The sequence below is a fragment of the Notothenia rossii genome, assembly GCF_949606895.1.
Source record: "Notothenia rossii genome assembly, chromosome: 12".
Classification (NCBI taxonomy): domain Eukaryota; kingdom Metazoa; phylum Chordata; class Actinopteri; order Perciformes; family Nototheniidae; genus Notothenia; species Notothenia rossii.
In genome coordinates, this window is record NC_136911.1 from 1,191,236 (window position 1) to 1,211,805 (window position 20,570).

At 41.0% G+C, this 20,570-nt stretch overlaps 1 protein-coding gene across 4 annotated transcripts in view; it reads right to left on the reverse strand.

Moving 5' to 3' along the window:
• The window catches only part of ncoa2 (nuclear receptor coactivator 2), an 82,083-nt gene that overhangs the window by 60,053 nt on the left and 1,460 nt on the right, over positions 1 to 20,570 (reverse strand). Inside the window, exon 2 of one of the 4 annotated variants that reach the window (XM_079660905.1) lies at positions 1,399 to 1,520. The exons of the other annotated variants lie outside the window; for them this stretch is intronic. The gene's annotated coding sequence lies outside the window, so the exon portion shown is untranslated. The remainder of the gene's footprint in view (positions 1 to 1,398; positions 1,521 to 20,570) is intronic. 4 annotated transcript variants of the gene reach the window in all.

The window sequence follows — 20,570 nt, forward strand, 5'->3', positions numbered from 1 at the left end:
GTTTGTGCGCCTCCATTTTAAATAAATGAAATCCTGAGATCCAGAAAGCCTCACTGTCCACGTGTGTGTGTCAAACATTAAACGGGCGCTTCATCACTTTCTCAAATTTCATTTCGCTGTAACGCTCTAAAATAAGTGCAGTCAACCCGGGAAGTTCAGTGTCGAGTGTGAGTCCGTTTGGACGAGCATCAACACCGGAGGCTTTCGAGCGTGCACGTAGTGAGTGCGTGCACGTCTCTGGTGCCGCCCAATGAAAGCAGAGCCAGAGCTCCCCTCTGTGATTCCCTCCCAAATATCTGCCAAGTGAGCCGGCGGAGGAATGCACTCACGTGAAGTCTGACGTTACTGCAGAGCGGAGATGCATTACAGCAGAGAGGAGCCGTGCACAGGAGACAACGTGCACTCAAACTGCTAGAATCTGGGTCCATGTGCACGAATGAACACGCAGATGATCCCACAAAATGCACCTTGAGATGAGTTAAGTCTTAAAAATGTCTTCCTTCATGTGCTGACGTTACTCCAGAGTGAAGATGCTTTTCAAGGAGAGAGGAAACGTGCACTCAGACAGCTGGAATCTGGGGCTGTATTGTATGTAGACTCTTATTGCACTAACTTGCACCATTTGATCCGTTTTATTGTGTTGCACTGTTGGAGGAGCCTGTGACCTCAGATTTACATCGACATGACCACAATAAAAGCGTTGAATCTTGAATATGCACGGTTCAAACACGGAAACATCTCCCTCAAAATGAACCTTTCTTTGGACTTCTATCTAAATGTCTTCGTCCTCTTCTCCCTTTCCTGCAAGGCTCTGAGGAAACGTGCACAAGAGACAACGTGCACAAGAGACAACGTGCACAAGAGACAACGTGCACAAATTCACCTTTATTGGGACTTCTATCTAAATGGGACATGGAGAAAGGAAATGTGCACTCAAACTAGGGCTGCTCAATTAATCGTATTTTAAAATCGCAATTACGATTATGGCTTGCAACGATTACGAAAACAACGTTATCGAAATAAAACGATTATTTTTGTATTACTTTTTTTGTTTTTTCAGTTGAATTATTCTTAAAGTTCAGGGTGATCAACTGTTAAAAACGTACTGTTCACACTTTTTTTTCAATAAATTGATGTTTTCAAAGTAAATGGATAATCGTTTTTAATAATGGTGATATCAATTATTGACCCAAATAATCGAGATCATGATTTTTGCCATAATCGAGCAGCCCTAACTCAAACAGCTGAAATCTGTGGCCGTATATAGACTCTTATTGCACGATTCTATTTGTACTAACTTGCACTAGCCTGTGACCTCAGATTTCCATCGACATGATAAAAACTTTGAATCTTGAATATGCACGGTTCAAACACGGAAACATATCCCACAAAATGCACCTTTCTTGGGACTTCTATCAAAATGTCTTCCTGCTCTTCTCCCTCTCCTCTCAGTTCTCTTCCTCTGGAGGAATTTCCTCTGAGCGTTGATGCCGTCACATGCTCAGCCCCAGGCTCCTGGTCTGTGCACACAGTGACAGAATAAGTGTGAACACATGGAGCTAAATTAACGCCACTCATGTTTGAAGATGCCAAACTTGATCAAAAAAACTGGCCATGTGATTATTTTGACAATAAGATGTTTTTATTTATCTAACTGCTTAAAAGATCCGCGAGAGGGATTTCCTCTCAGAAATCAATCAGCTGCTCAACGTGAAGAGATTAATCACACATGGTTATCATGTGTTTAAAAGCAACACTGAGGGAGGCTTCAGACCGCTATGCACGCATCGATCTCTGAACTGACGGCTGCAGAGGGCGATGCAATAGTCACCAAATATTTTGATAATAATTAAGTATTGTTAAAAATCATTTTCATTCAAGAAGATGGCAGAAAAAAGGGGTTTTGGATCCTTTAAAATGTGAAAATACACGGCTGCAGCTAACGGTTATTTTTCAATACCGATTAACTTACTTATTAGTTTCTAATATCATTGATCTGGGGGAAAGAATTGCCTGAAAACGGTATATTTTCATCCCAGTTTCTCAAAGACCAAGGAGAAAGCAGAAAATATCGACATTTGAGAAGCTAAAAGAGGCATGAAAAATTACTTAAACAATTAATCGAACCAAAATATGATTAACTATTGATTTTAAAACATTTAAATACACCCATGGAACAGCAAGAAGTAATAAATAATACACCGTTACCTATAATATCTAAATATATATCACTTTCGGTTATTTTTAATTCCAATCTGCTTTAGTGTCTAATGTTCCTCCCAGTTTCCCAAACACCAAGGAGATGTCTTTAAATGTCACTTTAATGAGATTTAAAAACAGACAAAAAGCAGCAAATCTCCATATTTGAAAAACTAAAAACTGTATTTTCTGGCAAGATCATCACTTTTGGACATTTTTGGAATATTTTACGACCAAACGATTATTCTAAATGGCAGATCTTTGGATAACGACTTGCAGGCATAGTTCCATGTATAAAACCAAATTGTACTGCACTTTAATATGATAGAAAACATAGAAAAAGAAACATATCTGTAGCTGCTTTATCAATATTAATAATATTACAATATTAATATTTGAGACGCTAATATTTTTTCGTTTTTTGCATGAAAATTTACAAAAAAACAAACAAAAAAAATACACAGATGGAATAGTAAGAAGTAATAAATATCAAACCTTAACAAAAACAAGATCATGCCTTTTGGACATGTTAGGGAAATGTTACAACGATTATTCTAAATGTCAGACTTAAGGATAAGGAGTTGCAGCTCCCTGTATGAAACCACACTGTCGCTCACATTGGACCAGCTGAAGCGTGCCAGGTCTTCCTGTGAAGCCCGGGGTGACATTAGTGGTGCGATCCAAGATCAGTGGCAGGTCGCACCACACATATGCTGCCATGAGAGAGTGCAAATCATCTCGAGACACAAGGAGCTCCTCAGGAAACACTCGAGGAGCTCTGGATCCTTGAAAGGCTTTTCTTCTTGGCACCAAAGTGCTGAATGACACATGGTGTAACCGAAACAAAAACACACAACGCTGCCAAGACCGCCACCGAGCTGCAGCAGCGAGTCTCGTGTTACCGTCCATACAAGAGTGACACAGTCAATGAAATAAAACAAATAGAACGATGGAGAAGGCTAAGAAAATACACCACACTACGCACTCCAACTAACGCACCGTCCAACCATCTGTTGGTGTTTAAATGCAGGTCAAAGGTGATCAGGTTAGGAGTTCAAGCTCCTATTAAACACAGTTAAAGCGGCAATGACCGAGCATTCAGCTTCTAATTATCATTATGGAGCGAATGACTGAAGAACAGAGGGGTTTGGATCCTGTGAGCCTCGCCTTCTCTTTGCTATCAGAATAAAAGCCCTTGACTTTCATACAGAGTCACTGCTTACTAGGGAACCTTTTGCTAGAATGCAACTCAACTAGGGGTGTAACGGTACACGTACCGAATAATTCCTTCGGTTCGGTACACGACACGTGTGTACCGAAAGAATATAACGTTAAACGTAAAAAATTGAGAACGTGAACAACTTTTTGGAAGTAATCTTCGGTACTGCGTCGCAGCATTCAGAGTAATTTGCTCACATTGGGTTCAACGCATCATAGAGCGAGCAAGTCATTTCATTGGATGAGAGGCATACTATGAGAGCTGGTCACAGGGATGCGTTCAAATGTAGTCAGTAATTTGAGGAACTGTCGAAATGGCGAACGCAGATGAAGTTGAGCTCGAAAATCCTCCAGCATCATTGAAGTCTCCGGTTTGGGAACATTTTGGTTTCGCAGTTACGTACAAGGATCACGGACAAAGACAGGTGGACCGAACCAAAGCTGTTTTTCGGCATTGTTCAACTAACATTGGTTACGCGGCTGGCAATACATCACACTTCCACACTCATTTGAAAAGGCATCACCCGAACGTGAATATCACCGGTACCAAAAGACTGAAGTGCAAACCCAACTCCCGCTAGCATTTAAGCAACAAGTTCAGACCGAGCCAAAGCTATTACAAACGCCAAATATCCTTATGTTCTCATGTTAGCAAAGCGCTACCTGGCTGTATCTGCTACCTCTGTCCCTAGAGAGGGTGTTCTCCACAGCAGGAGACATTGTTAGTGCCAGCAGATCTGCCCTTTCAGCAAGCAATGTGGACAAGTTCATTATTAAAAAAAACATGAAAATACAATGACAAGCAAGTCCTAATGTCAAACTGGCTGCTTAGGTACGAGTACAGCATAGTTCAAATACAGATTATTTCAGATCATCGAAATGCTGCATCTTAATGTTTATTTTATTATATTTTGTATTTATTTGAGTGAATATTCACAGTTTAATAATAATTAAAAAGCCAAAACTAATAGTTTATGTTTTGTGAGTACTAGTACAGTAAAGTTCAAATACAGAATATTTCAGTTCATCGAAATGCTGCACCTTAATATTTATTTTATTATATTTTGTATTTAGTTGAGTGAATACATTATTCACAGTTTAATAATAATTTAAAAAACCCCCAAAATATTTTATGTTTTGTGATAATTGTTTCTGTTGTACCGAAAACGTACCGAACCGAACCGTGAACTAAAAACCGAGGTACGTACCGAACCGAAATGTTTGTGAACCGTTACACCCCTAAACTCAACCAGATATAACACAGGAGCCATTAAAAGTTAGCAGAACAACAAGATAAATGAATATGAATATATTCCGGATAACAGACGAAGCAAAGAAGGCAAAGAAGGAGCATGATAACAAATCTTACATTCAGATATGACAAACCCTATATAGACGTTGTTTCTTATATCGTTAGCAAGGCTGCTAGCCCGCGCTAACGATATAAGTCCGTACGTTTTTAGCTCTAAAATACCCAGAGAAGATAAGATGGCAAAGAAGGAGCAATAAATAAAATGTTTTCTACTAAGCTAGATCCAGATATGACAAACCCTGATGACTTTAGTTTTACTGTGCTTTTTTCCAAGACTGAGGTCAACTTTCAACAGGAGTCATTTGGGGGGGCTCTTGGGAAAAAAGGTTGGGAACCACTGCTTTGGACGATAGCACCAACCAGTCTGCTAGCTGTAAACATGTTGCTAACAATATATATCCATATGTTTGTAGCTCTGAGAAAAACAGAAAAGATCGAGAGATAAGATGGCAAAGACGGAGCAAGAAAAAAAAATGTTTAAGCTAGATCCAGATATGTCAAACCCTGACTAATTTACTTCTAGTCAATTAATCGTATTTTAATCGCAATTACGATTATGGCTTGCAACGATTACGAAAACAACGTAATCGAAATAAAACGATTATTATAAAAAAAAAAAAAAATGGTTTTTCAGTTGAATTATACTTAACATTCAGGGTAATTAACTGTTAAAAAAAAACTGGTCGAAACAAATTTCTCCAATAAATTGATGTTAAAGTAAATGGATAGTCGTTTTTAATAATCGTGAAATCAATTATTGACCCAAATAATCGAGATTATGATTTTGGCCATAATCGAGCAGCCCTACGTCCTATACGATCATTTTCCTGATAACGATGAAGCCATAGCCCCGCCTCTCCTGCTCACTGCTGTAGCATGGTCAGTAGCTACTACTACTGACCATGCTACAGGTGTTAGTGCAAAATCTACAGCTCCTCTACCACAACCATCAGCAACAAGTGGACATGAAGAACTACATGTGGCTAAATCTACCGTGAGGCATAAACAGAAGGGCAACCATGGCAACCATGCTCGGGGGTCTTCTTCGCTGCTTTTGGTGTATTTTGTGGCCGAAGTACAGCGCCACTTACAGGCCCGGCATATGTACTACAGCGTTGAGCGGTCTCGTGTGTGCGGACACGTTTTTTGAGCCGATAAGTGTGGACAGAAGCCTTTTTTGATAACGAATTCGGTCCGTTTACACTCCCGAGTAAATGGGGTCTAACTGGTGAAGGTATTTTTGTTAGGAAACTGCATCATTCAGACCAACAAATGAAGTGTGTGACAGAGAAGATCTGGGTATCTTTGGGAAAACACCACCAACAATAAAACCACTTGAAAAGTTGACACCTTTAAATAGAGGGTGGTACTTTTGTTACGCAGTGCAAGAAACTCAAACTATCCTTTATACATTTGTGACAAACCAAACAAAGGCAGTGAATAGTGACCTTGTAAAACTGAACAGAAACTGAACAGCTCAACGGTTTCACCTGCAAGTTCATCCAGCTTCAGAGGATCGGTATTTCTTTTAGACAGAAGCAGATTGATCACTGAAGCCAAACCTTGGGAGTATTTGCAATCCCTTCTTGCCGCTTCACGTCAATAAAAGGCTTTGTCACCCCAGCCAAGCGAACAATGCTAATGAGCCGGCTAATCAGGTTCAGATGGGACAAAGGGGAGATAGTTCACGTGCTGGAAATTGTCCGTAATAGCCAGGTCAAAGAGGGGCTAAACGCCAATGGACGCCCTACTGGGGGGCCTTTCAAAGGCCATCTAATGGCCTTAAATTCAATAAGAATCAGGAATTACGTCCCAGCACCTGGCTCTTTAGCTCTAGTTACACCAAGACCTTCTTCCTAACCAATAATCAATTGATTCTGGATCATCTGGTGAGGGGTGGTCAATCAGATCAGCCAAACAAAAGATCTGGTGGTTGGAGAGTAGAAGACATGTTTCTCCATTAATGAGGCGTGTGACAAATTAAGAGGTTAGGAAGAAGTAGTGTTTAGTATAATAACGGGGTTCCTGCAGGTTTCACCAACTCAAATGTAAGACTTTTTAAGACCCCGCGGGAACCCTGTATAACAAGAAGGTTTAAAGTTGGGATGCACCGAATATTCGGCCACCGAAAATTATCGGCCGAAAATGGTTAAAAAGGCCCCTTTATCTCCAAGCGGCAGACATGTTGGCTGTGAGCCAGCCGCGAGCATGGTCGCGCGCCGTGCCTGTCGCCGTGTTTTGATTACGTCATGGCAACAACACGTTAGGTTACCAAACCTATAGGTGCATCTGTTGTTGTTGAAGGCCTGGCTGTTACAGTCTTTATTTACACTATGTTGTTGTAGGCCTACTGGCCTAGATGTTTATGCAGTTTTAAAGCACCTTGTCTTTGTTCTGAATGCACTTTGTTCTAGTTATCCTACAGAGAAAAGAAAATGCACTTGACTTGGAATTAATGTACTGTATGCATTCAAAAGTGCTGAATAAATGTTTTATGGACCCATAATAGTGATTATTATTTAAGTTAAGTTTAGCCATAATCATGTCTTTTTCCATAATCAGGTAGCTGAACAACATTGGTAAAAAATGTATACATTATATTTATACAGTGGGGCAAAAAAGTATTTAGTCAGCCACCAATTGTGCAAGTTCTCCCACTTAAAAAGATGAGAGGCCTGTAATGTTCATCCTAGATATACCTCAACTATGAGAGAAGAAAAAAAAAGAAAAAAATCCGGAAAATCACATTGTCTGATTTTTAAATAATTTATTTGTAAATGATGGAAAATAAGTATTTGGTCAAGAACAAAAGTTCATCTCAATACTTTGTTATATACCCTTTGTTGGCAATGACAGAGGTCAAACGTTTTCTGTAAGTCCTCACAAGGTTTTCACTGTTGCTGGTATTTAGGCCCATTCCTCCATGCAGATCTCCTCTAGAGCAGTGATGTTTTGGGGCTGTCGCTAGGCAACACAGACTTTCAACTCCCTCCAAAGATTTTCTATGGGGTTGAGATCTGGAGACTGGCTAGGCCACTCCAGGACCTTGAGATGCTTCTTACGAAGCCACTCCTTCGTTGCCCGGGCGGTGTGTTTGGGATCATTGTCATGCTGAAAGACCCAGCCACGTTTCATCTTCAATGCCCTTGCTGATGGAAGGAGGTTGTCACTCAAAATCTCACGATACATGGCCCCATTCATTCTTTCCTTTACACGGATCAGTGGTCCTGGTCCCTTTGCAGAAACACAGCCCCAAAGCATGATGTCCCCCCCCCCATGTTTCACAGTAGGTGTTCTTTGGATGCAACTCAGCATTCTTTCTCCTCCAAACACATCTAGTTGAGTTTTTACCAAAAAGTTCTATTTTGGTTTCATCTGACCATATGACATTCTCCCAATCCTCTTCTGGATCATCTAAATGCTCTCTAGCAAACTTCAGACGGGCCTGGACATGTACTGGCTTAAGCAGGGGGACACGTCTGGCACTGCAGGATTTGAGTCCCTGGCGGCGTAGTGTGTTACTGATGGTAGACTTTGTTACTTTGGTCCCAGCTCTCTGCAGGTCATGGACTAGGTCCCCTCGTGTGGTTCTGGGATCTTTGCTCACTGTTCTTGTTTCTCACTTTGACCCCACGGGGTGAGATCTTGTGTGGAGCCCCAGATGGAGGGAGATTATCAGTGGTCTTGTATGTCTTACATTTTCTAAGAATTGCTCCCACAGTTGATTTCTTCACACCAAGCTGCTTACCTATTGCAGATTCAGTCTTCCCAGCCTGGTGCAGGTCTACCATTTAGTTTCTGGTGTCCTTTGACAGCTCTTTGGTCTTGGCCATAGTGGAGTTTGGAGTGTGACTGTTTGAGGTTGTGGACAGGTGTCTTTTATTCTGATAACGAGTTCAAACAGGTTCCATTAATACAGTTAACAAGTGGAGGACAGAGGAGGCTCTGAAAGAAGAAGTTACAGGTCTGTGAGAGACAGAAATCTTGTTTGTTTGTAGGTGACCAAATACTTATTTTACCGAGGAATTTACCAATTAATTAATTAAAAATCCTACAATGTGATTTCCTGGATTCTTTCCCCCCATTCTGTCTCTCATAGTTGAAGTATACCTAGGATGAAAATGACAGGCCTCTCATCTTTTTAAGTGGGAGAACTTGCACAATTGGTGGCTGTAGATATTTCTATTAATCATTTTCGGCCTTTCGACATTTGGTTTTCGGTCAACTGGTTCCTATTTTCGGTATCGGTTTCGGCCAAGAATTTCCCATTTGGTGCACTCCTAGTTTAAAGCCATGGTATAATAATCTAAATGTGTCGGGATGCCACAGAACAAGGGGGTAAACGTTGGCCGAACATGTCAGACTGACAGCCAGTGAGAGCAGGAATACAGGTAAATATTTACATGTGCTGAATTAACTAGTTATCATTAACAACAATCCTAATCAAGAACCTAAAATGTGTTCAGTTCTAGAGGCCTGGATGAGCTCCAGTTTGAAGGAGGTGGAAGAGCTCAAAAATAAGAATGCACGTAAATATATTGTTCTGCAAAAATATGAATGTAAAATAATGTTTGAGAGAGTTTACCTATTTGGAGAAGCTCAAGAGTATCATCTACAATAATCCTAATAAAACATGTTGACTGTGAAAAGGAGGTGGAGGAGCTCCAGAGAGAGAGCGCAGGTAAGACACAGAAACTACGGTGAACTTTACGGTGAGGCTTTGCTGTAAAATGACAGGAATGTGGTTGGACTGGTTTTACAGGTGTTTAACTCCTACTGTCTGACGCCGTCGAGAAATCCAAGGGATCAGGAATACATGGATGTATTTATAATATGTGAAAGATCGTGTTACAAACCTCCTTAAAGGCGTGAAAGAAAAGCCCTTTGAGCTTATATTTGATCTATAAACTTTGACTCCGTGCAAAGTGAAAGTATACATTTGTTTTTTTGTGGTTTTGGAGCAGGATGTTTTAAAAGCTGGAATATGGAAGTAAAAGTCCTAAATGTGGAAGTCAAATAAAGGGTTTGTCCTTAAAATGGCTGAAAATGAATGAAAGTGATCTCAATGTAGCTCAAAGTCGTTTTGATTATCCTTATTATTTACAGCCCAGTCTCTTCCAGTGCACGTAGTAGATGCTCATGTCCATGTGTAGCCCAAACAGTGCGTGCTCATTACAACAAACCAACATCTAAATAAAAACAATTAAACTCATTATAACTCATAAAAACAATGAACACATGCACACAAACTAAAATGCAACAGTAAACGGTGTTCAAGAAATCCATGAACCAACACCCAAATATCGCCGTTATTGTCAATATTTCATCATTTTAAAGAAGACGGCGACTACATATCCACCCTGTGGTCTTTGTGGCATCTCCACATTAAGAAATCCTCACAAAAACACATTTATAACACTTTCCCTCTGATTTAGCAACAAATCCTTCAGCGGTCAGTAAACACACACATTGTAAAAAAGGGGAGTTTTTATACAAAGAGAACGCAAAGTGTGTGTGTGTGTGTGTGTGTGTGTGTGTGTGTGTGTGTGTGTGTGTGTGTGTGTGTGTGTGTGTGTGTGTGTGTGTGTGTGTGTGTGTGTGTGTGTGTGTGTGTGTGTGTGTGTGTGTGTGAGAGAGAGAAAGAACAATATGTGGGTGCATGGAGTTCATCTTGTGACCCGATTGCATGTCCAATGCACATCTATTGTGGCTTTGAGTCCACCCCTGTTTCCCTGCTGGTCATGGTGTGTGTGTGTGTGTGTGTGTGTGTGTGTGTGTGTCATTAGGTCCCCTGGAGGCCTGAGGCGGTACAGTGGAGATCAGCTGACACAACTATGTCACTTTATCAGCCGAGACTATGAGACAATGTGACGGGCCAATGCTCAGAAACACACACACACAGAAACACACACAGAAGCACACACACAGAAGCACACACACACACACACACACACACAGAAACACACACACACAGAAACACACACACACAGAAACACACACACACAGAAACACACACACAGAAACACACACACAGAAACACACACACACACAGAAACACACACACACACAGAAACACACACACACAGAAACACACACACAGAAACACACACACACAGAAACACACACACAGAAACACACACACACAGAAACACACACACAGAAACACACACACAGAAACACACACACACACAGAAACACACACACACACAGAAACACACACACACAGAAACACACACACAGAAACACACACACACAGAAACACACACACAGAAACACACACACACAGAAACACACACACAGAAACACACACACACACAGAAACACACACAGTAACACACACAGAAACACACACAGAAACACACACAGAAACACACACACACAGAAACACACACACACAGAAACACACACACACAGAAACACACACACAGAAACACACACACACAGAAACACACACAGTAACACACACAGAAACACACACAGAAACACACACAGAAACACACACAGAAACACACACAGAAACACACACAGAAACACACACATAAACACACACAGTAACACACACAGAAGCACACACACAGAGAAGCACACAGAAACACACACAGAAACACACACACACACAAAAGTGCTTCAGTTTCATTCCTCTGGTCCACATGTAAAGAAATCATGAAATCTGACTCGTCTTCTATCTTTTGTAGCTCGACAATCTCCCTAAAGGTCTCAATTAAAATCTTTAGAGGGTTATTATAGTAAAATGAATTACTAAAAATGCTTCTCCAGACAAACCTATTGCATTCATTTAGGTAGCTAACCGTTAGCTCCTATAATAAACTGTGCACGTCATTTAGAGCGCTGGCTTCAAACTTGAATTATTGTATTATTTTACACCACATTAAGCCATGTTTTGTCATTAGTCCTAAAGGATAAATACATGCTTCTTCTTCCACAAAAACATATGCATCAAAATCAAGGTAGTGATAATCATTTAGAAAAGAAAAAGGAAAGTCACCTAAATATTTAATGCAACTAAATAATGGGAAAATGGGATTGTTATAAACGTCTAGGATCTTTAAAAATGTGTCTAACTTCTTTTATATGTACTTAGTTTGGACTTAAATCCGGTCACATGGTGTCTGCTCGGTGTATGAAGGGTAATAATAATCTGTGGCGGTGCGTTCAGGGACCGATTGTAAACCCCAGCATTACCTGATTAAGAGCTGCAGCTGACTGTAATTGGAGCAGCAGTAAAAACCCTCGCTGACAGCAGGTCAGAAAGACCTCAGATATTTATTTAGCAGAGCTGCTCTTAAACTGAACCTGTTTAATGTTTGACTTCATGCTGACAGCTACCAACAGATAACGATTAATACGCAGTGACAACGTGCACGCTCCTCTGTTCCCGTCTGAACGAAACACTGCCAGGTCAAACTGGACTCTGCTCTGATGTCCTGATTACATCATGTGGAGAGAAGTACACACCTGGGTTCCCGTTAGCCGGTAATTACCAGACTATGACCGGTAAAATATGATGAAGACCGGAAAATCTCTCCGGTCAAAATCATTTTCCTTTAGCGCAATACCGCATCAGTTGCGCCACTTATGTGACAGACAAGAAGAGTCAATTCTAATGTCTAAAGGCCCAGATACACCGGCCAGTCACCTGAGAAGTCGCCGACACCGACACCAACTGTTGCGTCGCCGGCCTCTCCTGCGTATTTGCCGACTTTGCGCACTGGAACACACCGCAAATCCGAGCCGAGCACGTATGAACTGCGCATGCGTGAGTGGCAATAACTCTCCTTACCAGCAGGCGGCGGTAGTGTGTATTCATCATTCAAAAGAGGCAACAACCGGAACAACCGGAAGACAGAGAAGAAGAACAGACTCCGTGATATAAACAAACAACAAATAGTGTTTTTCTTTCCATTCTCACTCTCGTCCAATGAAAACATGAACGAACAGGAGCTCTATAAACCCATGAGGTGAAATAGCCGTCCGTGTGTGTTCCATCTTCCATTTTAAATTGTTTGTTTACCTCCCTCACTCCCGTTAACGCTTCTCATGCACTGATTCGCTAGACATGTAAGAAGTCAAAGTCAAAAGTGGTCAGAAAAATAAGTAGTGGAGTAAAGTACTGATACCAGAAACATTTACTTAAGTACAGTAACGAAGTATTTGTACTCCACTACTTCCCACCTCTGATCACATGCACCTATTACATCCGTGCATACACATGGAAGTACAAAACACATCCAAAAGCAAGAGTCTCTGCAGAAATTAAATCTCATCTCTTTCAAGTGATAACACATCAGAGAGAATGCACTTTGCGTGACCTTTAGAAACATCACGCTGGAACTGTGAAGACTTTCTCCTCCTGCCCTGAAGGAATACATTCACAGCCAACAGCATGACTCAGTTATGAAAGATTTCTGCTCCATGGTAATTCAAATATATCAATAGTCAGTCAAACAAAGAGGCAAAACAACAGGGCCACTTTTGGCAAGACTTGGAGAACTTATAATAACTTTAATAATATAACTAAGATAAAACCTTTTAAATACTTGACAAATGCAGCTGTTGCCAGATAGCTTAAGGCTAATGGGTCGTATTAGATTACACCTTTTTCCAACATGTAATCCAGGGATATCTACCAGTTTAAAAATGATTTAAAGATGATATTGCACAACAGCTTAGTAAACATCTTAAGTCCCATAGAAGACATTAAGACATAGGGAAGTAAAAGAGTTTTGGATTCATAACGAGTATTTAAACGGCACATAAGTGGGGAAATGCTCAGAAACAGGAGGTCAATGAAAGCTGTCAAACTTATGCAGCTTGGTCTGACTTTATATTCAAATTAAACAATAACAGCTGGGTTGAAATGTGTCTGAAAGTGTCCCAGTAAGTGTAAGCACCTTCCCAAAGACGAGTGAAATATTATCTAAATATCTGTAAATATTTGTAATGACGGCGAGAAACTATACGGTAACTTCTGAGCCGTCTAATGTAGTCACGGAAGTTGTGTGTGTGTGTGTGTGTGTGTGTGTGTGTGTGTGTGTGTGTGTGTGTGTATTCTTGTGTGTGTGTGTGTGTGTGTGTGTGTGTATTCTTGTGTGTGTGTATTCTTATGTGTGTGTGTGTGTGTGTGTGTGTGTGTGTGTGTGTGTGTGTGTGTGTGTGTGTGTGTGTGTATTCTTATGTGTGTGTGTGTGTGTGTGTGTATTCTTATGTGTGTGTGTGTGTGTGTGTGTGTGTGTGTGTATTCTTATGTGTGTGTGTGTGTGTATTCTTATGTGTGTGTGTGTGTGTATTCTTATGTGTGTGTGTGTGTGTGTGTATTCTTATGTATGTGTGTGTGTGTGTGTGTATTCTTATGTATGTGTGTGTGTGTGTGTGTGTGTGTGTGTGTGTGTGTGTGTGTGTGTGTGTGTGTGTGTGTGTGTGTGTGTGTGTGTGTGTGTGTGTGTGTGTGTGTGTGTCAGCGTCAGACTAACATCCTGCTGTAATCTGCTCTCCAATGAGAGTCTTTGTTTTGCTCTGCCGGATGAGAGGGAGGTTTTGTTTTGACGGCTCTCGTCTTCAGGTGCCAAAACCACAAATCTCTGCAGTGGAAAGCATGAATGAAAGCACCCTGACGTGCAAACAAACACACGTGCACGCTCATGCATGGGAACACAGGTAATTGTGTTTGATCGGGAATGAAAGTATGCAGGATTTCAGAGCGTGCATAATCTCTATTGTTGCTGGAAAGCACTCGTGGGATACACACCACTTCTCTCAATGCTTTCTTGATGCCAGGTTGTGAAAACAGACCATCTGGAGAAGACTGACTGACAATATAAAGATTACATAAAAACATTGTCAGCTGCAGAGTGTGAACACATGTTGACAGTATCTGCTCCTGCCCTACCTTTCTCACTTTCGGAAAAATCATTATATTTAAATTGTATAGCTATAAATGTTCCCTACGCACGGAAACCAGATCATACTTTGGGTCAAATGAGGCAAAATAATTGCTTTGCTCTCTCCTCTGATCATTGTGTGTTTCTTGTTAAATGTGTCACATTAGACGTTTTATGACTTAATGACTCAATTGTTAATTAAAATCCGTGGCAGCTGCATGTCCGTCAGGTAACTGCGCTGATTTACACGCCCATCGCCCGTTTAACTCTCCGTTTACGGTGTAATTGTGCGAGTTAACGGGGCGTGATGCGACGCTCGTGAACCTGCGCACGTTTTTTTTTATGCGGCTCGATTCATAGAAAGGAAAACAAGACGCTCGGCTGATGCTTCATTTAGCGATAATGTGAACCTGAAGTGCACAGAGTGGGAGGTAACGAGACGCCCCTCCCCCGGTGGGAACTGTGCAGAGAAAGCAAAGCCACATTATAGGTCAGAGCAGAACAGTGCTGAGTCAGCAGAGGAAGACGCTGGTCAGAGTTTGACCCTCACAACGTGCAGAAGTGAAACGCCTGAAACTGAATCCCTACATTCCTCTGGCTTTATGACGAGAGAGAAACCGCTGCTCTGCACCATCACACGCACTCAAGGCTTTATGTCCATTTGAACATGAACTAAAGTGTAGATATGTCAATGAAACTGAGGTCACAGTTCAACATGAATATATATATTCAAATGTAATTCTATTCTTGCTCTGTACTTTAAACTGATTTATAGTAACTGCACACCATTTCTTTTCTTTTGTTACCTGCCATATGTCTAATGTTCAATTTAAGCGCGCCTCGTGTGTGTTGAAAAATTGTCTGACTTTTTCCGGTTGTGTATTTTCAAATTCTAGCGCACTCGAGCTGGTTTCTCCAAAATGACCCACCCCACCTTTAACAGTTCTTTAGAAGTGCAGTATTGTCCAGATGAAGTCTCTACTTCCTGCAGGAAACAGCTGCAGAATTGTCCAGGATCATGTGACCTCTGTCGTCTCCTCTGCTGAAGCTAACTGGCTGAGGGCACCTTCTTAGCAACGAGCAGCAGACGCCACCATATCATTTAGCTCCAGATCAATATGCACTTTGCTGGGGCTGACCTACATATATGAGAGAGAGAGAGCGAGAGCGAGTGTGCGTGTGTGACGTCCAAATCATTGCATTGCCCGAGAGCCTGAGGATCTCTGGAGGTGTGCCGTTACAAACCTCAGCTCTGAAAACATTACACATTTTAAATTATACCAGGATTATTATTCTAACCCAAATGGACGGCCACTGGGGATTAACACACCTGGAAATGATCACAAGGACTCCAACGTTACATTTATGCCAATATAAGACTTAAATGTTCTTAAATGTTCGGTGTGATGCATTATAGATCCTGCAGAAGAACGGCAAAACTAACAATCTTGATAATTGAGATTAATTTGTATATTTAGATCAGAAACATCCGATACAGAGCATCGTTTCATTTCCATGTTGCGCATAAAGTTTTTATATCATATAAACACAGTAATGCATTTAAAAGGCCATCGCACTTTAAATAGGCTAAGAAGCTAATTGAGAGCAGGTAGCCACACAGAGGGTCTTCTGTTCGAGCATTAAGATAATTAACTTTGAGATGTGGCTGCGTCTGAAACGGCTGTGCAATACCACTGCGTATGCAATAAACACTTAATTTGTTTTACAAGTTGTTAATGTTACTGCCTCTACTGACTCACTTTTTTAAATGCTGAGACCTTGTTACCTCGTTGTATAACCATGTATGTTTGCTTATCTGTTTTTAATTCTTATTAGCATCTGATATGCCTTTTTATTTTAATATAAATCTATTGTTTATACTTTTATCTGCACAGTACATTTCTCACTTTTAAATATGCCGTTACCTCTTTTTATGCAATGGCAGTAATGGTTTATTGTTTTTTATTCTCATCGCGTGATATGCCTTTTTATTTGATATATCAATCTACTTTCTTGGACTCTTATCTCAGTGTTTCCCATACATTGATTTATTTGTGGCGGGCCGCGACAATTAAATATCGTCCGACACAAATGGAACTCATAAAAATGAAAAAAAATTATTATTATTTTTTTTTTTTTTTTTGTCTAATGGATAGTGAGGTGGGCTGATGATCGGAAGGTTGCGAGTTCAAATCCTGCCTGGAACACCACTACTAGTGTGCCCTTGAGCAAGGCACTTAGCCCTCGGTTACTCCAGGGAGAATGTCCCTGTAATTGGTCACTGTAATTCGCTTTGGAATAAGGCGTCTGCTAAATGCCTGAATTGTAAATGATATTTCTGGGAGAATAGACCCCCCCCCCCCCCACAGATCCTCAACTCTGGTGTGTTTCACTCATTAACAACATAACACAGAGCAACAAGATTGTTGTCTACAGGGGCCATGAACTCGCATGTATTATCTTATTTGAGGGGGGGGTGGATGCATGGACCACCCGAATAGGTTAAGGGGCCTTTGGCTTTTCTTGCCGGGGGGGGGGGGGGGGGGGTGCTGTGCGGTGCCCCCACAAATAGAATCAAATTCTGTGGGAAACCCTGTACTGTATCTTCTCTGTAAATGTGGCGAGTAAAGCATTTGTGATTCTGGTATTTGTTGGTACCGTGTATTTCGTTTTGGGGGCCGATTCGCTTCCCTGTCTGTGGCTAAATAAATACATAAAGCTTTGTAACGTCGTTAAATGATAAGCTGCTTCTACAGTCAGTGTACAGGCGGCTGTTTACAACACAGAGGGATGGGATGGCTGGTTTGAGGTCAGCTAAACAACACAATGACACCAGGCCTGGAGGCAGGGAGGAGGAGGAGGAGGAGGAAACACTGCTCTTCCTCCTCCTCCTCCCGCTGTAATATCTTGGCCCTTTTCCCCACAGCTCATCCCTCACGCCCACCACGGACCTGTCACACGGCTGTTTCCATGACAGCACGAACGCAGAGGAGACGGGAGGAGACGGACACGTTACACAACGCAGATCTGTTGCACACCAACTTAACGAGAGGAAAAACATCTTTAATTAACCCCGTGTTACATTCAGTTAGGTTATTTATTTAATGCACTTATTGTAGAAGACAATCCGTGTCATATGTGCATATGCCGAATGTACCCACAAACTGTAAATCAGAATACTGTATCCCAGGGGAAATGGGTTTTATTGCTCTATGAACTTAACGAGAGGAACAAAGTATTTAATTAGCCGGTGTTACATCGTGCAGTCCGTCTTACTGTACGGGTAGATTCATGTAGATTATTTATTTCATGTAGAAGTGATGCATCCAGACTGATCCGGGTCATAGATCACTTTGTCTGGGACAAATGCACCTAAAAACAGTCAATCGGAAGATTTGATCCGATGGGAAAATGGGTTTTGTTGCTCTATTTAAAAAGAAATGTATAAGAAATATTTTTTAAATGATACAAACATAAGAAGTTAAAGCAAGAAAAAGTAATACAAATATAACATTATGAATTAGTAGTATGAGTATTATTAACACAAGTTACCAGCTATCATAACAGTCAAACTTATTCAGACTGTCGTCGCTCCTGGGACCGGGTCCTGATTTTGTAAGTTAAATTATAAATAAACAAATAGTGGATTTACTTATCACCCTGTCTTCAAAGTTATTTAAAGATCTCTTGCTTTGTTTTAATCTGATATGTAAGAACAAGAGGATAATAAAATAATAAAAATGTTCTTCAGATTGGTCTTACATGCGTCAAGGATTTCTCCAACATGACCCATTTAGAAAAACTGGATTTAACCCTTGTGTCGTGTTCGAAAGCCGTCACCGTTCATGGTGTGGGCGGGTCAGTTTTGACAGATGATTTATCTCAGTCCAAAACAGTCTAAAAAAATGTGAATCATCCGATATTGTTTTAACTACATCATAATTAACTTATTATGCATTCATAACCGTACAGTCCTGTTGTCATTTAATGTTATGGCCCCAAAACACATTACACCTTGTGTGAGTTCAGGTTCAAGTGGTAGTGTACAAGTTCTTTGAGAAAGGTTGAGTTCCCGTGGGGGGAGGGGGACCAGAGGGACGGGGGGACCAGGTGCATGTTGCGAAAAATGATTGTTACAGTGGATGAAGGGAGGGGGAGGGGTGTCTAAAATCAAAGATGAATCTTGATTGGGCCAAATTTGACCCCGAGTGACCCACAACAATTCTGCTGGGTCTCCCCAGACCCCAGACCCCAACACCAAATGATACACTTTTTTTTTTAAAGACCTTCAGACTTGGCTAAAATGGTCAGAATCAGTTGTGTAGTGTTTATATATCTGTTACAGTATACAAAACACTAGAGCGTAGTTATTATATCATTTTAACTTGAAACGGGTCACGGGAGACCCGAACACAACATTTAATAAGCCCAGTACAATGGCAGCTTATATAATATAATACATTCAGTCCTATACGAACAGAAAATGTGGAATTTTAGCTTCAAATGTGACCTTTTTAAAAAGGCCTTTAATTGAGTTTCTTAAATGGTAGATGATTGATTAACTGATTAATCATTTTAAAAGGTGAGTTTAAAGGCAGTGGGACGGACATTTTTCACTATCTTCTTACATGTTATAAATCAAACCAGGAGTCAGATAAAGGGATTACATGTAGTTGCACTTCTATGAGACATAAATACATAAAATGTGTTTTAATTCTGCATTTAATTGGAGCTTCAGAGCCTCATTTACCAGAGACACAGAGAGAGAGAGAACAGCAGAGCGCTGGTTACAGAACAAGGGTCAGATGATTACAGTATCACTGAGGTGACGCAACAAAGACATACTGTCACAGGGCAAAAGTCAGCGATTACAAGACGGGCCGTTTGTGTCCACGAGAAAACACAGCTTTGATTTACGAATGAACACGGCCTGCTCAAAGAGCCGCAAAACAATACACAGCGAGGTGTGTGAGAGAGGGAAATGACAGGCTGTGTGAAGGGGAGATTGTTTTTCTGACAGGTATCACACACACCTCTGGCTGTAGTTTACAGTGTGTGCAGGGCGAAGCAACTTCACAGAGAAAAGCTGCCAAGTCCCCTGTATAAACATCCACGTGCTCGCATGAATTCCTCAGGTGTCCTCATGCAAAACAAACATCCCGCCATCACTGGGGAGTCCACATGACACAAAAGACAACGATCAGAGCGACAGCTAGAGCGGGAAACACTGGACTATGATTCAAACTAGCATGTTATAACCAACAACAACAAAAGGAGGACTTCATACTGCAGGAATGCATGAATGTATCTAGGAGAAAGCAGTCAGGCGTCATGTGCATGCAGCGTGTCCTCATCTCACTCCCAAAAATTAAATACAGTCGATGGTGGAGGAATATTTTACTCCCGACTTCCCGTCATCCAAGGACAGACTGTTTTATAAAAAAAACACGACATGAAGAGTAGCAAGGAGAAGGCCACAGAAAAGATAAACGCCAACTATTTCGATATTAAATTAATAGTTTAAATTGTTTTTCCGTACAAAAACGCCAGAAAATGCTTGTGGTTTGATCGATAAAGGGTCCGAAAATAGGGGTACAAGATGAAGCCTGCCAATGTCTTGTTTTCCCAGACCATAAATCAAAGATATTGATTTTATTCTGATGTATAGAGAGACCAAAAGCAGCATTGCTGTATATTTGAGAGGCTGGAAACCGCATTTTCTGCGCTCTTTCGAAGTTAAATGCTTAATAACAATCAAACTAGTAGGTGTATCCGCAGCTCTAGCTCAGGGTCTAAAGTAAAGCATACCATCATAGTTTCTGTTGAACTCATCCAGAGTTTACTTTGCATTTAACGACCCGTTAGATCGGACTGAAACCCATGAAATCCTCACAGAAGCGCCTGAAGTTGCAGCCAAGCCACATGTGGAGAACATGCCAGGT